The sequence below is a fragment of the Cnephaeus nilssonii genome, assembly GCF_951640355.1.
Source record: "Cnephaeus nilssonii genome assembly, chromosome: 12".
Taxonomy (NCBI): Eukaryota; Metazoa; Chordata; class Mammalia; order Chiroptera; family Vespertilionidae; genus Cnephaeus; species Cnephaeus nilssonii.
This window is the reverse complement of record NC_137083.1, coordinates 37,873,086-37,892,224: the sequence shown is the minus strand read 5'-3', so window position 1 is coordinate 37,892,224 and position 19,139 is coordinate 37,873,086. Positions and strand designations below refer to the sequence as shown.

General features: G+C 41.7%; 1 protein-coding gene across 2 annotated transcripts in view; it reads right to left on the bottom strand.

Annotated features, from left to right (window-relative positions):
* Nucleotides 1–19,139, bottom strand: part of MAGI2 (membrane associated guanylate kinase, WW and PDZ domain containing 2) — a gene marked incomplete at both ends in the record, with an annotated part of 1,165,889 nt that overhangs the window by 57,071 nt on the left and 1,089,679 nt on the right. The gene's annotated exons all lie outside the window — the stretch shown is intronic.

Sequence of the window (19,139 nt, the reverse complement as noted above, 5' to 3'; positions counted from 1 at the left end):
TAGCCTTTGTGAATAGACATTTGGAATAAAAGAGGTTCAAGCATGAGCTCATCATGTAACTCCCAAGTGCCATCATTGTCAGGAAACTTTGAATTAAAATATGTTTCATTTCAGTGGAAATCACTTAAGACAAATTAGCCAGAAAAGCACAATGAGTTGCTTTGTAAAAATGCTATTTTTAGTTGGGACCCTTAAGCAAAGCAGATCTCAGTCTAAACTCCACAATGCAGACAGCATTGCAAATAAACTCTCGATAGGAGAGCACTCAAGGTGGGTGCTGCAGGCTGGGCTGAACAGGAACAACTGCCATCACAATGGCAAGGGGCCACTAAAATAAGACCACCTCCTGAAAAGTGGAGGAAAGAACAAACACGTGTTTGTCATAGCAAGGAAATAACATCCTTTTTTTTTTAAAAAAAATAAAATACATATTTTAATGATTTTTACAGAGAGGAAGGGAGAAGGATAGAGAGTTAGAAACATCGATGAGAGAGAAACACCGATCAGCTGCCTCCTGCACACCCCCCACTGGGGATGTGCCGGCAACCAAGGCACTTGCCCTTGACTGGAATCGAACCTGGGACCCTTCAGTCCGCAGACCGACGCTCTATCCACTGAGCCAAACCAGTTAGGGTGGAAATAACATCTTTACCTAAAGACAATTCTTCAGGGGTAAGGATTCCAATGCAACGAAGGGAAAGACTTCTCTCTTTACGCAGTACTTGGTGGCCCTTAGAAGTCTGATTTTGGGAGGTAGAAGAGGTTGGCCTCACTGGCATGACTTTCACATTCCACAGAAGAATCATGAGAGACAGGACTACATTAATTTTTTTTAGAGCCAATGTTTGCAACTCCCCCCCCCCCCAGGTCTCCTTAACTGTCTTCTTTCCCATAAGGCAACAGGCACAGCCTAAAGTCCAGTAGCTTGCTAGAGGCCACATATCCAAGCCAGAGGCAAATGGGACCAATTATTCCTCTCCTAGCAGTCCCTACCCATGACTGAAACCTCATGGCATGGAACTAAATTATAGATATAAAACAGAAGTTCTCATGAAGTTATCACAGTGAGTCTTCATTCCTAGCCAGACTCTTCCGAGCTTGACTCACATATCCAATCGATTACTGAATATCTTCACCTGGATGTCCAACAGACAGCTCCAACTCAGCACCAGCAGACTGGGCTTACCATTTTTCTACCAAAGCAGTTTTTCCTCTTAATTCTTGAGGCTGGTTATGCCACCAACATTCACCCAAGCCAGAAACCTGGGGGTCATGCTGGGCTCCTTGTTTCCTCAACTTCTCTGCATCTGTCTCTGTTCTCAAATTTGATTCCATTGCTAACTAGCTCAGTTCAGGCCTTTAACTGGATTATTCCACTAATCTCCTATTACCTTATTATGAAAATCTTCTCATTGTCTCCATTCTTCTAAGGCAGTGGTCGGCAAACTCATTAGTCAACAGAGTCAAATATCAACAGTACAACGATTGAAATTTCTTTTGAGAGCCACATTTTTTAAACTTAAACTTCTTCTAACGCCACTTCTTCAAAATAGACTCGCCCAGGCCGTGGTATTTTGTGGAAGAGCCACACTCAAGGGGCCAAAGAGCCGCATGTGGCTCGAGAGCCGTGGTTTGCCGACCACTGTTCTAAGGGAAATCTTCCCAAAGGCATCATGCAAACAGGCATGTAGGGTTTCCATGTGCCACCACTCTCTTTGCCTCTCCTCCCCATAGACCTGGTGACCTTCCAATCTTCCTCAGGGCCAGTCTAAGCATCTTCTCTGTGGGATACCTTCCTAGACCCTGTCTTCTTCCAAAGCAGAAGTGTCCAGTCATCATCACCACACCCACTCTGTTGTTTCTCACACCTCATACAGAGTTATGATTCTGTCTTCCCTTCTACACTTTGAGATTCTTCACTCATCAAACAATTTCTGAGTACCTGTTATGTGCTAAACAGTCTATTAGGGAGATTAAATAAAGAGAGTGATAAATGGTATAGTTTCTATTTACAATAAGTTCCAGTGTAGTTGGAGAGAAAGTGGGTAAATAAGATAATTATTATTCAATATACCTTTGCTATGATATAGGTATTAGCAAAGTGCTAATGAAACAGAAAGGGGGGGCATCAAACTCAGAATGGGCAGGGCTGGTAGTCAGGGAGAATTTCCTAGGAATGGTGACATCTCAAGTAAGTTTTGAAGTGTCAGTAGGAGTGCCCCCAGTGAAGGAGGAGGAACAGCATCCTAGGTATAGAGAGCAGTCTATGCAAAGGGCTGGAGATTTGAGAGCATAGTACACTTGGCAAACTGTTATTGTATTCTGCTACTCAAGAGTTTGGACTTAATTTTAAAGGCAACAGCAAGGCACTGAAAAAAATTTTTTTTATTGTTTAAAGTATTACAAATAGTAGTACATATGTCTCCTTTTTTAGTACCTCCCCCCTGCCTCCCCTACCCCCTGGCACATGCCCTCACCCCCCCTCCAGTGTCTTGCGTCCATTGGTTATGCTTATATGCATTCATACAAGTCCTTCGGTTGGTCTCTTATCCGCTGCCCCCCGCAACCCTCCCCTGCCTTCCCGCTGTAGTTTGACAGTCTGTTCGATGTTTCTTTGCTTCTGTATCTATTTTTGTTCATCAGTTTATAATGTTCTTTATATTCCACAAATGAGTGAGATCATGTGGTATTTTTCATTCACTGACTGGCTTATTTCACTTCGCATAATGCTCTCCAGTTCCATCCATGCTGTTGCAAATGGTAAGAACTCCTTTTTTATAGCAGCATAGTATTCCATTCTGTAGATGTACCACAGTTTTCTAATCCACTCATCTGCTGATGGGCATTTAGGCTGTTTCCAAATCTTAGCTATTGTAAATTGTGCTGCTATGAACATAGGGGTGCATATTTTCTTTCTGATTGGTGTTTCTGGTTTCTTGGGATATATTCCTAGAAGTGGTATTACTGGATCAAATGGCAGTTCCATTTTTAATTTTTTGAAGAAATGCCATACTGTTTTCCACAGTGGCTGCACCAGTCTGCATTCCCACAAGCAATGCACGAGGGTTCCTTTTTCTCCACATCCTTGCCAGCACTTGTCGTTGGTTGATTTGTTGATAGCTATTCTGCCAGGTGTGAGATGGTACCTCATTCTTGTTTTGATTTGCATCTCTCAGATAGTTAGTGACTTTGAGCATGTTTTCATATGTCTCTTGGCTTTCTGTATGTCCTCTTTTGAAAGGTGTCTATTTAGGTCCTTTGCCCATTTTTGATTGGATTGTTTATCTTCCTTTTGTTAAGTTGTATGAGTTCCCTGTAAATGTTGGAGATTAATCCCTTATCGGTGATAACCTTGGCAACTATGTTCTCCCATGCAGTAGGCTTTCTTGTTGTTTTGTTGATGGTTTCTTTCGCTGTGCAGAAGCTTTTTATTTTAATGAAGTCCCATTTGTTTATTTCCTCCTTAGTTTCCATTGCCCTAGGAGCTGTATTGGTAAAGATATTGCTACAACAAATGTCTGCTATTTTGGTGCCAATGGCTTCTTCTAAGATTTTTATGGTTTCCCATCTCACATTTAAGTCCTTTATCCATTTTGAGTTTATTTTTGTGTATGGTGTAAGTTGGTGGTCTAGTTTCATTTTTTTGGCAAGTATCTGTCCAATTTTCCCAACACCATTTATTGAAGAGACAGTCTTGACTCCATTGTATGCTCTTGCTTCCTTTGTCAAATATTAATTGAGCATAATGGCTTGTATCAATTTCTGGGTTCTCTGTTCTGTTCCATTGGTCTATATGTCTGTTCTTGCGGGCACTGAAAATTTTAAAGAGGAAGTAACTTGACCAGGAAAACAGAGTGCTGTTTAAAAATCAACCTGAGACATCAGTATGAAGAGTGAATTGGAGAGAAAGTGGGAGACTGAAGAAGGGAGCTGAAGTCATGAGGTTATCACATTGCCTACCCAAGTGAGAAATTGGGAAGCTGTGGGGAAGGAGATAATGGGGCAAATGAGGGCAGGGAGTGGGTCCCACTTAACTCTGTACCTTGCTTGGGGTGCACCACATATATTTGTCAATGAATGAAACATTTCCACAAGGCTCATCTTGAGGATCATGGGAGAAGGGGTTATAAGCAATTTCAACCAAAAAAATCAGACCTTGATAATCACCACAGTTGAGGACACTTCTGTCTTGAGACTGACTTTTCAACAAGAGCCATGTGGAGGGTGAGGGGAATCTCATGGGGAGAAATAGTCACATCATTTGCACTCTGGTCACATATTTTGCTGTGGCAATGACTTAGAAAATTTGATGTTTTCATTCTCTTGTATGTTTATTTCCCCTTTCCCGACTAAGAGCTCATGAGAATTAAGGGGGAAAAATGATCATGGCAGAGTGAGTGGTGGGTTGGAAGACTATGTGGGATGTTGAGAAGCAATGGGGTTCAAGAGCTGCACAGGGGCTGGGCTGATGTTGCCAAGTGGGAGTTTCAGGGGTGGGGCTCTGGGAAGAGTTGGCGATATTATTTTTATAGTTCCAAAGAGTCTGGGCTGACCTCTTGGCTTGGCAGATTGCCACACTTTCAGCTTTCTGTGAAGGGGCCCCTCGGAGGGAGAAGAGAACATTCTGGTGCTGGTTAAATTGAGGGTTCTCAGCTGCTTGCCTAAGACTTTTAGTTTCTCCCAAGCCCCTACCCCTTCCAGGATCCCAGTGCAGTCTGCTGGTTTCCTGCCTCATTGGGAGCAATGGGAGTTTGGGAATAGTCCAACATATTATTATATTCAGAAAAATATTTTTTTGGGGTAGGGAGTGATAGTCAGGTAATGAGATGGAAATGCTGCCACTATTAAAGACTCTGAATCTCACAAGGTGTTCTGGGCATACTGCAAAAATGTGCCAACTCATTTGGACCTAGAGTCAACAGTAGCAATCAGGCCTGGCTGGCGTGGCTCAGTGGGTGAGCGTCGATCTCGAACCAGGAGGTCACAGTTCGATTCCTGGTCAGGGCACATGCCTGGATTGCGGGCTCGATCCCCAGTGTGGGGCGTGCAGGAGGCAGCGATCCATGACTCTCTCTCATCGTTGATGTTTCTCTCTCTCTCTCTCTCTCTCTCTCTCTCTCTCTCTTTCTCTCCTACTTCCTTCCTCTCTGAAATCAATAAAAAATATTAAAAAAATAGTTATAATCAGTGCAGATCCAGTCTTAAGACTCCTGCCTCTCCTTGTAAAGTGGTGCAAATTGTAAAAAGGTTTCATCTTCATTTTCATTCCAATATCAGTATTATGTACAGTCATGGTACATGAAACTTCCTAAAGCAATCTGGGATGTGTAAAGAGATGGGTCTGTTGGGGGGTGGGGGGTGGAGAAGAGGTTCTCTCATTATCTGCCAACCTCACCTGACTTCGCTGCAGCTGCCAGGTGCAGCCAGTGGAAGGGCATCACTCTCCTACCTCACATGGGAGTCAATTGGGGAAAGTACTTTGATGAAATCAATGGAAAATTCCTTTGGGATTATGAAAAAGATCAGTTGTGACTCAGATGTATTCCCCCTCCACCCCCCATCTTCTCTCCACCATGGAGCTATCTTCAACTGAGCTACATTACTAAAATGAAACTTTAAAGTCTCATTTAAAGTTTGTTCTTAGAGAATTTTAAAACATCAAGTTCTAGCTAGAGTTGAGAAATGGGGGAGGTGGGAGGAAGAAGGAGGAGGAGGAGGAGAAGGAAGAGAGAGAGACCCAAATCACACAGAGGTAGTTCAGGAACATATGTGTTGTTTTGTGTGGGTCAAGAAGATGTCAAATTCAGGAAACTAACCAAAGGGGTTAAGATAAATCCCAGACTTTTTTCTTTTTTAGTGGGAGAAATACTGTTACCTGTGGTCCCTTGGGGCAACTAATAACCTTACAGCAATGTCCTAGGGACAAGGGGGTGAGATAAGACTGCCTGGCACAGCCTAACAAATTCTGCATTCTGCGCACACATCACGGCAAAGTTTTCTTTAACAAAACTATTACCAAATCCTTGTACTTGCTTGGGGCTCTGCAGATAAAACTTTTTCTCTTCTTCTGCTTTTTTTAAAAGTTTATTTTAGAACAAGAGTGAAAACTTTTGCACATCTATAAGGCAGAATTGTTTTGATAATCAATGCCACCCACATTCAGCTCTACCGATATTATCCCAAATGGAACATACTTTTTCTAACAAAGCTATAGGCATGAGTAAAGGACTATGACTAAATAGAGTCAAAGGAAAGGCGAGGCTCCCAATCCCAACCCTTAGACTGATTCCCTTCACAGGATTTAAAATCATATCATCCAGTCTCCTAATGCAGTGGTTCTTAACTTGGCTTCCTATCAGAATCCCAGGGACTCTTTGAAAGGAAATCCCCATAACTAGATTGTACTCTGGCCTAGTCTCTGGGGGTGGGACCCAGGCATCAGTATTTTTTTAAGCTTCCCAGGTGACTCCAATGTGCAGCCGAGGTAGATTACAACAGCTCCAGAGGCTGGTAACAATGATCAGCAAGTTCCTCAGCCCATCACTCCCGCTAAGAATGGGAGATCTGATGGGCGCTGCTGGCTCTCATTGATCCTATCTTTCACTCTGCTCAAGCACTCCATATGTTATCAGCTTTGAGTGCAATTTTGAGCCTTTCCATATGCCTTAGTGATTTTTAGAGCACTATTTAATCAGGCAAATACCAGCAAAGAGAGAAAAGATGGAAGAAGAAATTTCCACAAGGCATGATACAAATAAATAAAATAAGTGGGGGGAAAAAAATCTCAGGTTTAAATGGAAAGTATGAGAAGTCAAAGCCTGTAAAATCTTATTTATACAAAAGAAGAACTATATTTTAAAGGGACTGACTTAAACATGTTTTTCAGCTTTTCCTATTCCTTGAACATGAAACTGCTCCCAACTCCTAAAGATTTAAGGTGGGTAATTATTAAATAAACACTCGTTACCTTTCCCCTGCAAAAAAAACCAAAGCGACAAGTTCCCTATTTTATGTATGGTAAACCAGATTACTTTCAGTTTAAGAACATTGGCAGCTCCGCAAAACAGATTATAGATATGCCAGAAGGAAGGTAGGAGCTGTACGAAGTCATTACAAAAAGCCCCCAAAGAAAGTAAGACGATAAAAACAACCATAGAAAAATGAGAAAATACAAACAAAATAAGAAAATGCCAGGTATCTACAGCCTCCACTTTCGGCATAAAAGAGAAGCAGAGGCCCTTTCCCGATGGGCATCACAGGCGGAGCTGGTGCGGCCAGTTGGGGGCAGATCTTGGTTCCAAGAAGGGAGAGATTCAGTTAGCGACTTGCTGGGATTACAACCCGGTCTTGGTCTTCCTGCAGGTCTCTTGTTAAAAATGGCACAATGGAGATGATCCAATGTGGTCTTACAGAAATGGCTTGTCACCACATTTCAAAACAAACTACTCAGAGTCCCAGGCCGTGGGTCTGGGAAATCAGAGGTTGATGGCCAGTACTCAGGCAAGGGATGTTTACCTTTGTGAGGTGAGCGGGGGAAGCAGGCTCTATAGCCTGGAAGCTTCTGCACTATTGAGTCTTCTCATAGCCAGCTCGTGGTTTTTTGTTTAACTTCCGGTCAATCTTGAGCTGGTTTTTATTCTTTGGTTTTTAATGGCTGCGGTGAGGCCTCCCTGAGGAAGCGGAAGCAGCCTTCTCAGGTTTCACTCTCTGCACAGACCCATCCAGATCCTCAAGCTCCTCCGGACTGGAAGTCTGGAGAAGTACCATTTTCCACCCTACTTCCTGGTCCCCTCTTTTCAACGAGCTGGTCCTGAACTTCCTGCCAAGGCACTTATTGCAACTATTCATGGATTAGAAGCATTAACATCATTAAAGTGTCCATACTACCCAAACTTCCAGTTCCTCCCATCCTTTTTTGCTACTGGAGTTTCTTTGCTTGGTCAGATACCTATCCCAGCCACGGATAATATTGCCATACACCTGCGTGTCTTCCAGGTAGCTTCCTTCAAAGGCATAGCTCTGTCTCTCCAAGTTTGCCAGCCCAACACAAGCTCTGCCAGCACCCGCAGGGAGTCCCGATCGGCCCAGGCGCTGCCCTGCTGTGCATCAGCACGTGAGGCTGAGCAAAACTTTTTCTCTTCTTTTGGAAGGCCAAGCTAAAGGTAAACATTTTAATATTCCTTAAGTGGTTAATAGTTCAAGTTGCAAGGAAACAAATATAAATGCTGCAGTGTATGCATTTTTTTTAGCCAAGTCATATAGAAAGTATTTGGTTTGGCCCAATGAAATCTTTATAAGAACTAGATTAATCCTGATTTATTTCACCCCGAGTCATGGTGGTCTCCACTCAAGGCTGACTCAGACATCTCCGCAAACATGCTTCACTGGGTGTAATCAGTTAATTGCCCTCGGCCTACAGCTGCACCTTAGGGACCTATTTCACATTATTATATGACTGAAATGATACTAGATTATAACTGAGTGTGAGGAATTGAACCCCTTAGGATTTTATGCAATAAACAATGGATATCTCTATTCCTTATTCTATGAAAGACCTAGCTGTGGGCCATTTTTGGGGCTAATAAGGTCATAGGTTAGCTCCATCAGAATTTTTCACTTATAGTCTGTTTTTTCCTGCTGACTCCAGACCTCTGAAGATAACATATCTATTGTCTTTGTGTCACCTATACCTGTCACAATTCCTGACAAGCAGGCTCTTGTTGAGTAAATGAGTGTTAGGTTTGCTTTTCAGTAACAGTAGCAGTCTTTGTTCTCACTACATAGTAAGTTCAGCTTCAGTGCACCTCAGCATACCTTAACCTTTCTTGAAATACTGCCTTAAACACTTCCAGCCAAACCAAACCAATTTCAATAGTACTTACAGGAGACCAAATGAGGTTTCAGTAATGGTGACCTACAAAAATTGTTAGAGACAGGCAAAGTTATGGGAAACAAATGCTGAAGGCTTGAGAGAAACAGGAATGGAGGCTGAGTCTGAACGAAATCATAAAGTGCCAGTAAAAAAAGTCAGCTATGAACAACTATATGGCAACAAATTGGACAACCTGTGTGGAAGACAAATATATAATCTTCCAAAACTCAATCAGGAAGAATCAGAAAAACATGAATAGACCAATAACAACTAATGAAATTGAAGCAATAATAATAAAAAAAAAAAACTCTAAGCAAACGAAAGTCCTGGACCAAATGGCTTCACAGGGGAGTTTTACCAAACATTCAAAAAAGAACTAACACCTCTCCTCCTCAAACTATTCCAAAAAATTCAAGAAGGAAGACTTCCAAGCTCTTTTTACAAGGCCAGTGTTATCCTAATTCCAAAACCAGATAAAGCTATGATAAAGGATGAAAATTATAGGCCAATATCCCTGATGAACATAGATGCTAAAATCCTCAACACAATATTAGCAAATCAGATCCTGCAATACGATTATATATTATGACAAAGTGGGATTTATTCCAGGGATGCAAGGCTGGTAAAATATTCACAAATCAATAAATGAAAATAAACAAAATGGAGGCTAAAATCATGTGATTATATCAATAGACCCAGAAAAAGCATTTGCCAAAATCCAATACCCATTTTTGATAAAAAAATCTCAGCAAAGTGGGAATAGAGGGATCATACCACAACATAATAAAAACCATATGTAACAAACCCACAGCCAACATCATACTCAATTGGCAAAAACTAAAAACATTTCCCTTAAGAACAGGGATGTCCACTTTCATCACTGTTATTCTACATACTACTGGAAATCCTAGACACAGTAATCAGATAAGAAGAAAAAAGTAAAAGACATTCAAATTGGAAAGGAGGAAAGTACAACTGTCCTCCTTATTTGCAGATGATGATGTTGTACATAGAAAACCCTGAAGATTGCACCAAAAAAACCTACTAAATTTCATAAATGAATTCCATAAAATAGCAGGATACAAAATTAACATCCAAAAATCGATGGCATTTTAATAAAATAATAACAAACTCTCAGAAAGAGAAACTAAGAAAACAATCCCATTTACCATTGCAACAATAAAAAATAAGATACCGCCCTAGCTGGTTTGGCTCAGTGGATAGAGCGTCAGCCTGCGGACTGAAGGGTCCCTGGTTCGATTCCAGTGAAGGGCAAAGTCCCGGCTTGCAGGCTCGATCCCCAGTGGGGGGCGTGCAGGAGGCAGCCGATCGATGATTCTCTCTCATCATTCATGTTTCTCTCTTTCTCTCCCTTTCTCTCTGAAATCAATAAAAATATATTAAAAAAAAAATAAGATACCTTGGAATAAACTTAACCAAGGAGATAAAAGACCTTCACTCAGAATACTAAAGGACATTGAAAAAAGAAAAAGAGGAAATACAAACAAGTGGAAGAATATACCGTGTACATGGATTGGAAGAATTAACATCATTAAAATGTCTATACCACCCAAAGCAATCTATAGATTCAATGCAATCCATATGAAAATACCATGGCATATTTCACAGATCTAGAACAAATATTCCAAAAATTTATATGGGACAAGAAAAGACCCTGAATGGTCTCAGTAATCTTGAGAAAGAAGAACAAAGTTAGTGGGATCATAATACCAGATATCAAACTATTATACAAAGCCATTTTAATCAAAATAGCCTGATATTGGCACAAGAACAGGCAAATAGGTCAACAGAACAGAACAGAGACCCCAGAAATCAATCCATGCCATTATAACTAATTAATATTCTGCAAAGGAGGCAAGAACATACAATGATAAAATTAGACAGGTACAACCAAAAAAATGAAACTAGACCACCAACTACACCATACACAAGAATAAACTAAAAATGGATAAAAGACTTAGATGTGAGTTGTGAAATCATAAAATCCTAGAAGAAAACAGAGGCAATTAAATCTCAGACATGTCATGTAGCAGTATTTTCACCAATACATACATCTCCTAGGTCAAGAGAAACAAAAGAAAAAAATAAGCAAATGGAACTACATAAAAATAAAAACTTCTGTACAGACAAAGAAATCATAAACAAAATGAAAAGGGAACCCTCTCTATGGGAGGACATATTTGCCAATGATACATCTGATAAGGGCTTAATTTCCAAAATATATAAAGAACTTATACAACTCAACACCAGGAAGACAAACAATCCAATTAAAAAATGGGCAAAGAACCTGAATAGTCACTTCTCCAAAGAGGACAGACAGATGGCCAATAGACATATGAAAAGATGCTCAATATCACTAATCACCAGAGAGATGCAAATCAAAACAAAAATGAGGTACCACCTCACACCTGCCAGAATGGCCACCATCAATAAATCAACAAACAGCAAGTGCTGGTGAAGATGTGGAGAAAAGGGAACCCTAGTAAACTGCTGGTGGGCATGCAGACTGATGCAGCCACTGTGAAAAACAGAATGAAGTTTCCTCAAAAAATTAAAAATGGAACTGCTGTTTGACCCAGCAATCCCACTTCTGGGAATATATGCCAAGAACCCAAAAATGCCAATCAGAAAGAATATAAGCACTCCTATGTTCCTAAAAGTGTTATTTACAATAGCTAAGATCTGGAAACAGCCCAAGTGCCCATCAGTAGATGAGTGGATAAGAAAAGCTGTGGTACATTTACACCATGGAATACCATACAGTTGTAAAAAAGAAGGATCTCTTACCCTTTGTGACAACATGGATGGACTTGGATATCATTTTGCTACGCCGAATAAGCCAGTTAAAGACAAATAGCACACAATCTCACTGATATGTGGAATCTAATGAATAAAATAAACTGATGAATAAAGGAGGTCCAGAGGCATGGATTCATGGAACAGACTGACAGATCTCCGGGGAGAAGGGGGGTGTTGGTGGGGGGGATAGGAAGAGATTAACTAAAAATCATATATGTGTATATGCGTAGCTCATGGACACAGAAAATAATGTGGTGAAAGCCTGGAGTGGGGTGGGGGCTGGGTGGAGGGGAAAATGGGGGACATCTGTAATACTTTCAACAATAATAAAAAAAGAATAAAAACTAGAATAAAAAAAAATTCAGAATTAGAGCCCTCACTGCTGCCTGCCACGGGCACCATCACTGGAACTCTGACAACAGGACACTGGGCCAAAGTGGAGCAAAAGACAGGCTGGTTCTCAAATTTGATGCTGATAACCTTTAATATGTAATGGCTGAGTTCACAATTAACCTTTATTAAGATATCATTTAACAGTTATTACAGTAAAAATATTTCCCAGGGGGTTACACTGAGTGTTTTGGTTCACCTTCCCATTTCTTCCAGCAGACTTGTGATTGAATTAGACGGGATCCCCCTGCTCGTTACAGGACCGGGCTCTTGTTCTAAAACGGTGTGCACGACTGCTTCAGCACGGCACAGGCACCCATCACGTCAGCAGGCTTTCCCAGAAAGAAAGCTTCTAACCCAACTGGAAATTGAAACACATTTGGAGAGCAACAACATTCTGCGAATTTTATTTGCCTCAATATATAGGTTGAAAACTGCCTGAGACTCTCTTTATACTATATTCTAGCTAGTAATCACTTAAAGAGAAAACGTCCCAACATTTCTCAAGAAACCTCATCAAAGTAGAAGTGGGAAATAGCCCTGTGGGTGTATAGAAAAGTCCTAAAACAAGCTTATGCCTGAGCACATACCTGCTTAGAAGGGCCATGAACATGAGGGGAGCAAGTGGGTATAAGAAATTATAGGCTACTGTCACTTGATGTGGGTGGTGCACCTTATTTCATGTTTTGTTTTTTTTAAATTTAATTTGGGAATTAACCCTTTAGAAAGATTCGTTCACAGCTTTAAAAATGTTCAGTCTCTGACCAGGTGGTGGAGGTGGTGCCCTGGCTGGTCATTCAGATCAGGGGGTTGGTTTTAGTGGAGATTCAGGGGAGCTCTCCATTCAGGAGCCTCCATTTAAAGAAAATCCTCACCCAAGGATATTTTTTTCCATTGATTTTCAGACAGAGTGGAAGGGAAGGAGGAAGTGAGGTGGGGGAAGGGAGGGAGGGGGAGAGAGAGAGAGAGAGAGAGAGAGAGAGAGAGAGAGAAACATCAACGCGAAAGAGCCACATCGGTGCCCTGACAAGGGCTGGGGATTGAACCTGCAACCAAGGTAAGTGCCCTTGATTGTGAATCGAACTTGAGACCCTTCAGTCCACAGGCCGATGCTCTAATCATTGAACCAAAATGGTCAGGGCCAGGAGCCTCCATTTTTCATTCTGACTTTTAAAATTCTCTAAATCTAAACATGGAGATACATGTGAAATTTAAAGATGATGCTGGGCTTAGTTATGCAAGTCAACTCTAAGTGACAATTTGGTGTTTTGCTCACCAAACCTTTCTCTTTTCCTTGTCACATACGAACTGACATCTCATGCAGAGAATTTTATTAGATGGTTTATTTCTAAATCTCCTTTCAATTGGTGTCGATGTTCCATTCTTCATGGCTCCCCTCGCCTGCTCTATGTGCGCTCTGTGGGTGATTTCTTCCTACCATTCTTAAGTATTCCTCTCTGTGCCTTCGCACATCCTGTACACTTTGTCTAGAGTCTGCACTCTTCGCTTCAAGCAGCCGAGTCCTACTCATCCCTTAGGACAATCCCAGGTACGAGCACACCCAGGACCTTCCATGACCCCACCAGGCTGGGTTTGGGTGCCTTTCCTCAGTGTTCCTTGGCCACTGCCCAGCACTACACTGTAAGCTCTCCAAGAGCTGAGACTCAGCCACGTGGCCAAATACCCATGCATATTTGTTCAATGGATGGATGAATTATTGACAAAAAGAATTTTTCAGAAGTGTTTTAAAAATACCATGCTCCTTATTTTTTTAAGCCAAATTTAAACAAATAAACTATATATATATATATATATATATATATATATATATATATATATATATATATATTATATATACATATATAGTTTTACATTTGGTTTCATGATATATGTCAACCAAGTTTAACCATGATCAAATAATACAAAGTGTATATAAGTGCCTTGTACACTCTAAACTATACAAATTTAATCTTTTATTAGTAACTATAGTTATCATCATCATCATCATCATTATCATCATCATGGTAGAAGAAAGAAAAAAATGCAACACTGGCAAGCTTTTCATAATGAATCTAGGAGAGAAACAGCTGATCTACTGAAGATATTTGTTGGGGAATAAATATTATTTATTGAAGCTAATGCTTTTTCTTAAAATATCACTGAGAGGTTAAAAACTCGAAAAATCTTCTGTTGATTTGGGAAGTGCTGTCCTTTAGGAGTTCTATAGAATGTTAATGCTATTCTTTATTCTGTGATTTTAGAACAAATAGTTCTTTAGAAAAAGAATCTATTTGAAAGCTGGGCAGATGGTCCAGACCCTAAGCAGAGATACAGGGTGACTGCAAGTGTGGCTACAGACAGAAAAGCAAACACAGATCTTAAAGACAAATTGGCTGAAGCAAAGTATTTCCTAGAAGGAAAAACACAACAATTCCATTTTCATATGCAGGTTTGACTGCTCAGTGAAGAAGAGACTGGGGAAATATCTTAAAATTATCTGCCTGAGCAAGAACAGAAAGCTATCAGTGGCAGCTCAGCTAGTGGCTTATCCATTTGCTCAGCAATCACTTATGTTAGGTCTTGAAGTCAGTTTCTCTTGTTGACTGAAAAATAGAGGAAAGGAAATAAAAGAGAAAGCTTTCTATTGTGTGGACGCTATGTGGACTATTTCCTTTCCCTGGATGTAATTGAGGGAACACCAGGGATTATTATTCTGCGGCTTATCTAACCAGATGTATTTATTTCCCAGAGGCACGCACGAGGCTTTGTGCGATTCTGTGATACAGGCACAGACCCTACTTCATACCGCATTTACATCTCCTTTGTGTGCCAGTTCCAGGCCTGACATGTTAACAGTGTGAATTAGAGCGTGAAAAAGGTAAACCCAAATGGGTGGCTGGGGTGTCAGTCAGCTGGGATTTTGAAGATAGTTTAATGAAGGGACTATTTCAGAGGTGCGGGCAGGGTTAAGCCAACCGCAGAGGGCTGTTGAGGCACTAAAGGCTACGCGGGGCAGATGGCATCACCTGAGGTCTGGTAGACCCTGGGGGAAGAAAGGAAGCTACAGGGGTCTAGTGAGAGCTGGAAGCATGAAACGGGCTGCCTGACTGGAGCTGTGGTTGTGGAGGTAGGAGCACTGCCCAGCCTCCAGCCCCGAGGGTGAGAAATACCCCAGCCTCGCTATGGCAGACACAATACTGTCCCCACCAAGGACACCCAGGGCTAGTCCCTGGAATGTGTGCATATGTCACCTTACATGGCAAAAGGGATTTTGCAGATGTGATGAAGTAAAGGACCTTTAGAGGGAAGATTCCCCTGCATGAGCTGGGGAGACCCAATGGAACCACAAGGATCAAAGTCAGAGAGAGATGTACCGGTAAGGACAGACGCGCAGGGGTGAGATGAGAGACCGGGCCCTGCTGCTGGCGTGGAGGACGGAGGGAGGAGCTACCTGCCCAGGAAAGCAGGTGGCTCCAGAAGCTGGAAAAGGCAAGGAAGTAAGTTCTCTCCGAGAGCCTCCAGAAGGAGCCAGCCCTGCGGACACCACAACCTGATTTTAACCCAGAGAAACCGATTCAGAATTCTGACCCCCAGAACTGTAAGACAATAAAGTGTGTGTTGCTGTAAGCTACTAAGTGTGTGGCCATTTGTCCCAGCAGGAATAGAAAATGAACCCACTTTCTCTCTTCCTGCCCTCCGATCTGCTTCTCATTGGCGAGATCCAACAGGGACCTCGAGGGCAGGAGAATTTGGGTGATGCAGACACAGAATCGGGCAGAGAAGGGAAGAGAATGACCTGGGGAGGAGGTGGGATAAAAGGAGCACCAACACGGGGGTGGGGGGTGTGGAGTGGGGATAGGTTTTAAAATAAGGAATAAATATGACAAACGAAGGTTGCTGTGTCCCCCTAAAATTCCTATGTTGAGGTCATGACCCCCAAAGTGATGGTCCTAGGAGGTGGGACCTTTGGATTCGTGCTCTAAGAAGAAGCCAGAGAGCTCCCTTCTCCCTCCCACCATGTGAGACACGGTCTCTGAACCCACCCAGACATGGTTCTTCCCCAGACACCTAATCTGCCAGGGCCTTCACCTTGAACTCCCAGTCTTCAGACGACGAGAAATAAAGTTCTGTTGTTTGCGAGTCACCCAATATGTGGTATTTTGTTATAGCAGCCTGACTAGAATAAGACAAAGGCTTTAAGAAACAATTTAAGAACAAGACCAAAAAGTCAGGTGAGAGTACACTTGCGCATCCTGAGGAAGCTATTTTTGGAAAACTTTGTTTCGTTATTTCATTTTTACCCAGGTAGCCCCTTAAGATATCATTATGGAAAAATAAGTGGCGTCAGAGTTACTGAGTTGAATTTGCTTTTAAAAATTGCTAAAGATTTCAGAGTTGCTTTCGTGTCTCGTCAGCTTCCAGGCCCCCTCAATTCTACACCCACTCTGTCTCCAGCAGCTGTTTGTCATTTCCCACTTCTCTTGCCTCCGTGTGCCGCTCACTAGCCCCCTTTTCTTTCGGTCCATATGGCTGCCACTGTCATCTTTTAAAGCTCACCTCTGCCTCCTTCTCTCTCCTTTTCGAATACCTCCCCTCCCCTTCCATACTCCTTGAACAGAATCCAAACTCCTTGACACGGTGTGAAGATTGTCCAGGACTTTGTCCCCAACATTGCACCTCATCCCCACATTCTCCCGGGTTTAATGTGGCTGCTTCTCATTCCTCCACTTTCCACTGGGTTCTCCCATCTTGCACCTCTCTTCTTGCCCTTGCTTCTGCGAGAGAGTCTTGCCATTCTCCCAGACTTTTCCCAGCCCTTCTTGTAATCATGCCCATCCTTCAAGGCTCCACTCAAATCCCCCCCTGAAGGATCATTGGTCCTCCGATTTCTCAGGGTCTGCACCGTACTACACCTCTCTTACAACACTGACTGCAGCCCTGCCTCTTGTTCCAGGTCTCTGCATTTATTATCCCCATCGCCATTTCTGCACCTACAAAATTATAAACTGGGAAGAGGGATAGTACTCTCTAATAGTAGCTAACATATTGCCTTAAAAACAATAGATAATAAAAAGTTGCTTGTAATGGGGACAAAGTTTATTACTGTGTACAGCAAACGTGATCAGTGGAAGAGGGGCTGTCTTGGAGGGTGGAGCTGAGGGTGTGTGGGAGTTGGAGAGAGACAGGGCTTTGAGGTCAGGACTCCGAGGGCAGTCTGTGCCTTGCTCACTGTTTTCCACCGTTGACTAAGGTGCCCAACACAGGCTAAGAGCCTCATAAACATTTGTTAAATGAGTGAATAAGTGTTATTTGCTTCATTTTGGTCAAGGCTAACCTTGAATTCATGAGAACAAGGTCATAACAAAAGTGCCTAACAAGTGTTACAATAGGGAGAAGGTGAAAGTGTATAAAAGTAAAAACAACACAATCTTCTTGCAGTGAGAAGCAAGCTTAGAAGCAGCAGCCCCTCACCAGGAACCAGCTGAAGACCCAGGCACAAGGTGGAGGCATCTCTTTTCTTTTTGGAGTAAACAAGCTTTTTCTGGCATAACTGGCTAAAAGCAGGCATTAATTTTTGTATTTACTGAGTCCTGTGAGAAGCACTGGGAAATAAATCCATATGGGACTTAGATTATACCTCCCACACTGCAGCTTCAGGGCAGAGATCACATTTGATAACATAATACTTTTTATTTCTACAATATTCTTTGTGGCACCTAGCACAGTTCTGAACAGTGCATGAGAGGGGTGGGAGGGAGGAAAGGAGAGAGAGAAAGAGAGAGAAAGGGAGAGAGAGGGGGAGAGAGGGAGAGAGAGAGAGAGAAAGAGAGAGAGAGAGAGAGAGAGAGAGAGAGAGAGAGAGAGAGAGAGAAGGAATGGTTGGTTGACTAATTCATGTGGAGGTACAGTAAATAAAGAAAACTGTTGCTGATGATACACCCATTAAACCATTCACAAGGACTTTGAGGGCAAGGAGCCCATTTATTAACCTTTTAATCTCTGGCTTCTATTATCCTTACTTAAGGCGAGGATTCTGAGCCTCCGGAGGATTAGAGATTTGTGAAGGGCAACATAGCTTATACGTGAGGTAACAAGACAAGACATAAGTTCTCTAATCCCCAAACCCAGCACTGGTGAGGTGGGGAGAAAGGCACAAGAGTAGGTTTTCACTTAGTTCACAGTTAAAGTTTCCTTCTAAGTCAACAAGAAACTAATATGTTTGTAATTTATTATTAACCTTTGCTATATTGTGTAAAAATACCCACATGTGTCACGAATACTTCTGAAGTCTAGGTTCATTCAAGCATGAGTAAGACGAGAAAGGAGGCCCGATGAAAGGTACAATGAGATATCTATAATTGTGAATACGTCTAGTTAGTACTTCATGTGTCTGAACTTTCCTGATCACTTCAACTACTTCCTCCTTGAATAAATGTTATTTTTATAGTGTCAGAGTTCAGATCAGCAGAATAATGGATGTCCTTGTGCCCACTTTTGACTTGCACAAGGAGTATGTACACAGGGCAGAAAAACTCATGTGCCTGGGGTCAACTATCTTTGGTTGCAATGAAAATACAGTCTCTTTTTAATAGCTTCATTTTAAGACAGCTCTCCAGAGCATCTTTACTCATTGGCACCATATTCAATTGTACTGGCAATAAATGTGTGGATTACAATAATTTTTCTATTGAGATGCTAACACTGAATAAATAGAAAGTTAGAGCAGCATTGTATCACTATCATTTTGATGTACAAAATAAACATTATCCACTTTATTTTCTTTTGCTACTTGGAAGTCACGCATTAATTACTTAAAATTTACAACTAGGAATGTAGCCCAGTGCCTAAAAATCTCGCTTCTGTTCAAGTTAATTCAGATTGTCCATCCATGCATGTGAACAGCTGAGCTATGAAATTGGGCTGCATGTTTTTCTGGCAATAATGAGAAGATAATATTCCTTAGGAGTAGTTAAGTGACATCACTATCGATAGGTTAATTGGAAATAAAAATGTAAAGCTTTTTTAAATCACTAGAATAAAAAGCCCCTGGTTTGTT